This window comes from Marmota marmota, unplaced genomic scaffold, assembly GCF_001458135.2.
Source record: "Marmota marmota marmota unplaced genomic scaffold, marMar, whole genome shotgun sequence".
NCBI lineage: Eukaryota > Metazoa > Chordata > Mammalia > Rodentia > Sciuridae > Marmota > Marmota marmota.
In genome coordinates, this window is record NW_026000283.1 from 2215803 (window position 1) to 2222609 (window position 6807).

Genomic DNA, 6807 nt, shown 5'->3' on the forward strand with positions numbered 1-6807 from the left:
TGGTGATATGTCTTTGTAGCCAAGATTCTGGGATCCAGGAATCAAGGGGTGGAAATGGGAGTGGCACTACTCACAATTATCCCTAGAATTCCACTAGCAAAATTTTTGCTTCCTGTTTCTGTGAATATATGGTCTGCTCGTGCAAAGGTCTTAGTTCCAAATAGAGGAACTTTTTTTTTTTTTTAATAAACCAGAGGAAACAGCAATGATTTCATTAGACTAGAAGTTAAGACTACAGACACTTTGGACTCTTCATTCCTCTGAATCTACGTGAAGAAGGGAGTTATGATGCTGGTTGTGCTTGATGCAGTGATTGATCCTGAATACCAAAGAGGTATTGGACTGCTACCCCACAATGGGGGTAAGGAAGAGTGCGTTTGGAATATAGGCGATGCCTTAGGCTATCTTTTACTGTTACCATGCCCTATGATTAAGACCAATGAAAATCTACAATAACTCGATCCAGACAGTACTACTAATGACCCAGGCCCTTCAGGAATGAAGTTTTGGGTCACCTACCAGGGAAGAACTCATGTCCAGATAAAATAGTATGTAGGTTAGGCATATTAAATGTATTTTTGACTTATGATATTTTCAACTTACAATGTGTTTATCTGTATGCAGTCCAATTCTAACTCAAGGAACATCTGGACATGAAGCAAAAACTGACAATTTAAGTTAGAAATAGACAATTGGATAGAAATATTTGGATACATCAATATTCCACTTTTAATAATGGGTAGAGCAAGACAAAAATTAATAAAGTTATAGAATACTTGAATAGCACCACTAACAAATTGACCTAAGGGACATCTATTGAATAGTCTACTGAAAAACAGCACAATAATCTTTCCAGGCTTCATATGGGGTGTCTCAGTCTTGAGTGCTTTGCATCTTAAAAGGTCAAGGCTGTTTTACACAGTTGACTTTTTAAAACTCGTCACTAGTGCTGGAGATGGAGCTCAGCTGTAGAGTATTTGCCTAGCATATATGAAGCTCTGGGTTCCATCTCCAGCACTGCTAAAACACAAAGCAAAACAAACTTAGGGCTATTTAGTGGGTAGCTTTCATTTGTTAGTAACATGTTTAAAGGGTACGTCAGGACAACTTTGTTTCATTTTGTTTGTTTATTATTTTAGAGAAACTTATGGCCCAGAAATTGGCACTCATTATAGTTATAGTGACCAGGACTGACAGACTTGTTTCACATTTCCAGCTACAGTTGAAAAGTAAAGAAATTCTTTTAAAACTCAGCAGAAGCCAGTAACAGTTCAGGAGGACCTGATATGGAGTTAGGCTGAAGTATGAAATCCTCCCACTGTTTTTTTTTTAATCTTAAAAACAGTTGTAATGACAGTTTTGAATATATAGACTAGTAGAGGGAATAGTATTTGAATCCTTATGTACCCATTACTTACTTCCAAAAATCATTACCTCATGGTGATTCTTGTTTTATTTTATGCCATCCTACCTACTCTTCACCAGTTCATCACCAAATTATTCTGAAGAAAATTTCTGGATATTATATTATAATGGAATCCTTTGGTAAATTCATGTAGTCAGGCACAGGTAGATGTTGGTATGAGTTAGGAAGTCCAGATCTGGCCTCTGACTACTAAGGGATGCTAGAAAAATCTCTTTTCTTTGGGCCTCAGTTTCCTTATATGTAAAATAAGGAGAATTTTTTTTCTTAAAATTTTTTTATTTATTCTAATGTGTTGTATCGATTTTTATAGTGATTCTCTACCATGACTCCCCTTCACATTAGAATCATCAAAGGATCTTTTAATAAATTATTTAATGAAGCCTTTCTTTAGTATTTAGAAAGCAAAGCAAAGCAAAACAAAACACTCTCGTTCTAATGTGAAAACAGGGATGAAAACCAATGAACTAGAATGGCCTCTGCAGTGGTTAATATTATCTGTCAACTTGGCTAGGCTATAGTACACAGTATTTTAAATCAAATACTAAGAGTTGCTATGAAAGTATTTAGCAGGTATTGTGAACATCTTACAATCAGGTGATTTTAAGTAAATGAGGTTACTCTCAATAATGTCAGTGGGATTCCAATCATTTGAAGTAAGAGCAAAAACTGAAGTTTCCTGGAGAAGAAGAAATTCTGCCTCAAAACTGCAACATCAATTTCTACTTGAATTCCCAGCTTTCCAGACTGCCCTACAGATTTTGGACTTAAAAGCTATCACAATCATGTGAATCAATGAACCAATTACTTAAATTCTTCCTCTTTCTTCCTCTGCTTGTTCCCTACCCCTCTCTCCCATTTCTCTGAAGAACCCTAATAAAGCCTTACTCTGTATTTCTAAGGGTTTCTGGTTCACATTATAAGTCTTTGCTTTTTTTTTCAAAACCAGTCTTGCTTTTGTGAAAGCTATCTTTGGCAGTTATAGGATTTATCAAGAGGTTACTACTATTTATTGAGTAGTTACTATGCTCTAAACAGCATGCTTAAAGTTTTCCCACTTAACCTCCTTTGGTTGTACTAACTTCTTTCAATATTCATAACGGAATATTTACAAAATAGTAGATAACATACATTTTATTACTTGTTTCTATACTTGTGTTAGATCTGTATTAATGACTTAGGTCATGGATCATCAATAAGTAGGAAATAATTCTTGCCTAAATTGTTCTTTTTTATTACCTATAGTTTGATTTCTTTTGTTCTAGGTGTACTTCTCTCAGGCCTGGGGAGATAGGATTATCTATAGTGCATAATGCTCAATAAAAAGTACTTAAGAATAATGATAGTATGTAATAAAAATTGATTGCCTCAAGTTCAAAGTACACCTTTCTTCTGAAATCTCAAATCCTCACAAAGAGACTATCAAAGTTGAAAAAATTAACTCAGGAGATGAGCATTATTGAGAAGAGATCTAGTTTAGCAGGCAGGGGCATCACCAGTTAGAAATAGAATCCACCACAGACATACTGAATCAGAATTTGTATTTTAAAAAGATCCCCAGGTGACTTATATGCACATTAGCTTGGGAAGTGCTGATCTATTATGCATCTTTGATATTATTTTAGCTGTGTATTTATAGTCAAGTTTTATTTGGTGACATGAATTTGGGGGTTAGTGCTCCAACTATACCCTGTTCTGGGAAATCAGGAAGGATTAGGATCAGGGATTAGCCTAGGAACATAAAAATGACAAGAAAAAATTGGCCTTGGAATATTTTGTACTGGTTTCCTGAAATAGTTTTATTTTCTTTAATTCATCCAACTGTTTTTTTCCTGAAAATAGTTTTATTTTTCTTAATTCATCTTTCAATTCATCCCAACTGCTATTTTCTTCTATAGAACAATTACTCCAAATAATGTCATCCCATGCCCCTTTCTTTTTACTCTTATCTCACTTTTCAATTCTTTTTTTTAAAAATATTTTTCTTTAGTTAAAGATGAACACAATGACTTTATTCTATTCTATTCTATTTATTTATATGTGGTGCTGAGGATTGAACCCAGTGCCTCACACATGCTAGGCGAGTGCTCTACCACTGAGCCACAACCCCAGCCCTCATTTTCCAATTCTAACCCTTAGTCCAAGTATGATCTTGTGATACACTCCAACCCACTGATAGAGCAGACACTTTTGGATGCTGCCAGTTTGCTAAACCACTGATGTTCTCCAAGTCTATTGCAAGGCAAACCTTTCCAGGCACTCCAGCCCTTCCTAAACCACTCCCACTAGCCTCCTCCCACAAGGAAGATTATAGTGCCCCTGCTTCTAGTATTCAGTCTGGTTTTATCAATTGAAGCTTTGCATCTTGAGGCAAAATGATTCTGCTAAAATTGTTTGTCTTAGTCCATTTTTTGTTGCTAATAATAAATACCACAGACTGAGTAAATTATAAACAAAAGAGGTTTATTTTGATTCATGGTTTTGGTCCAAAGTTAAGGGGCTCCATCTGGTGATGGTCTTATTGCTAGTGGAGTCCTGAGGTGGCATACATATTATATGGTGAGAGGTAGAGCATGTGTGGGAGACCTAGCCAAACTGTCATTTATATCAGACCCCACTCTCAACCCATTAATAGCATGAATAGATTAATCCATTCATGTAGCCAGAACCCTAATTGCCTCTTAAAGTTTCCACCTCATCTCATCTCTTAAAATATCATAATGGGGATTACATTTCAACATGAGTTTTGGAGAGGAAAAAACCATATTCAAACCATAGCATCATTTTAGACAAAAATTCCCACTTCAGTGATATGTATCTACTCTCCTCTACTATTAGGAATAATTATATAGTCCAGTTTGAGAAGCATTGGGTATACCATGAAGTTTTCTTAATTATAGGGATACAGAAATGACTAAAACATAGGCTCCAAGCTTCAGGATATTATAATGGGGGTTGTAAAATATTCCCACATAGATAATGAGTTCCTGGAGGACAGGGAACAATCCTCTGTCACTGAATCAATAAAACACACAGCTTTCTCCTATAATGATCACTTCATTTAACAAACATTGGCTGAACAGCTTGCCCTGCATGCCAGACTGCTGGGTGCTGGGGATACAGTAATAAATCAGGCACAGGTCTAGCCCTCAGGTGAACCTTCTGGTGGGAGAGATAATCGGTGAAGCAGAGACTCTCAAAATCTGAAGGCACTGTGCTCCACAGAGAAGCACTACAAACAAAGGTTTGTGAAGGGAATTATAAACAAAAGAGGTTTATTTTGATTCATGGTTCTGGTCCAAAGTTAAAGGGCTCCATCTGGTGATGGTCTTATTGCTGGTGGAGTCCTGAGGTGGCATACATATATATGGTGAGAGGCAACAGGGTCAAGATTTGAATAACCCTGATTTGGGGAAGTATGTTACCATATAGTTTGGATCTGAAATATCCCCAAAGGCTCATGTGTTAAGGGTTGGTTGTCAACATTTGGCACCCTTAGGAGGTCGTGGAAACTTTAAGGGGGAGGCGGGGGCAACTGGAATAAAGTCCTTGGGGGCGTGTTTTTGAAGGGGATTGTGGGAACCAGCCTCTTCTTCTCTAAGAGGTGAGTGTTTTTGCTCTATCATGCACCCTCCTCAGGGATGTTCTGCCTCACAGCAGGCCCAGATACAATGAGGCCAGCCAACCACGGACCCAGACCTCTGAAACTGTGAGATAAACCAGACCTCTCCCCCTTTAAGTTGTTTATTTTGGGCATTTTCCCTACAGCAACAGAAAACTAACAGTTAACAAAATGTGGAGGGAGCTGCCCATTGGTTTGAATGAATTTTACATGTAAAGGAAGCTTTTTCATGGAACCTCTGAGAAATGGTTCCAGTCAGAATTTGTCAGAATGACACAGCTCTTAGTGTTTCTGTGTTCTCAGTTCACTTTTTTAAAAACATTACTTTTAACTGTGTACGGTGGCACACACCTATAATCCCAGTGACTCAGATGCTGAGAACAGGAGGATCACAAGTTTAAGGTCAGCCTGGGCAACTTAGTAAGACCCTGTTTCAAAGTATTTATTTTGCTGGGGATTGTAAGCACCCTGGAGATGCTTTACCACTGAGCTACATCCCCAGCTGTTTTTATTTTACTTTTTAATTTTGGACAAGTTCTCACTAACTTGCTTACAGCCTCCTTAAACTGCAGAGGCTGGTCTCAAACTCATGATTCTCCTGCCTCAGCCTCCATGTTCACTGGGATTACAGGCATGCACTACCCTGCCCCACTAAAAATAAAAATTTTAAAAAAGAATTAAGAATATAGCTCAGTGGTAGAGCACCCCTGGGCTCAATCCTCAGTACTGCAGAAAAAAAGAAAGTGGCGAGAAGCACGTAAAATTTGCCATTTTTACCAAGGAGGGTGGCAGGAAACTGCTTCAGTGACTTTTATCTAAATACTCACCTGAAGGATGTTACTATATTGAGATGCAAAGAGCCTGAAAGTGCTAGTTCCTATAGGGAAGACTTTTTGTACTGTGTAGTAATTTTTACCACTACCATGGTAAAAATCCTTAAGACGAGTAAGAAAGGGTGCTACAATAAAACCATACAGGGAGCTTTATATGTGAATCTGAAGTTTGTGGGAAAGGCATTTGTTCTAGTAAGAGAGACTGTGGCTGAATTATTCTCGGGTAGATGAGCAGAGAGAAAGAGCTGCATTCAGAGTAAACTATATTCTCACTGATGAGGGCAAAAAGTGTGTATTTTGTGTATTTTCTGTGACCAAATTTGAAGCACACATGATGGTCCATACATTTATTCAAATATCATTGTAAATGAGTCTGTGAGGATATACTGGATGAGATTAACATTTGTGTCAGTAGATAAAGTAAGATGGATTGCTCTTCATACTGTTGGTGGCCCACATACAATAGGTTGAAGGCCTGAATAAAATAAAAACATGGACCCTCCCCTGAGCAACAGGGGATTCCTTTTTTCTGACTGCTTTCAAGTTGGTATATCAGTTGTTTTGCCCCGCCTTTGGATGTGAACTGAAATGTTGGGTCTTACTGGCCTTTGGGCTGGAAACATCATCAGGTCTGGGGTCTCCTGCAGATCTTGGGACTTGCCATCCTCCACAATTGGGTCAACCAATTTCTTATAATATGTCTATTATATGACATATGATGTTATATAATATCTCCTATTTCATTTTTCCTCGAGAACCTTAATATACTAGTCAAGTAAGACTTATCTTGTCATGTTCTTCCTTTCCCAACTCTAACCTGGATGAGTCATTGGTGATCTAGTGGTGGGTAAAGGAGGAGGAGGAGAAAAAATATTCACATAGAGAAATAGAGAAGAATCCTCTCTCTCTCTCTCTCTCTCTCTCTCTCT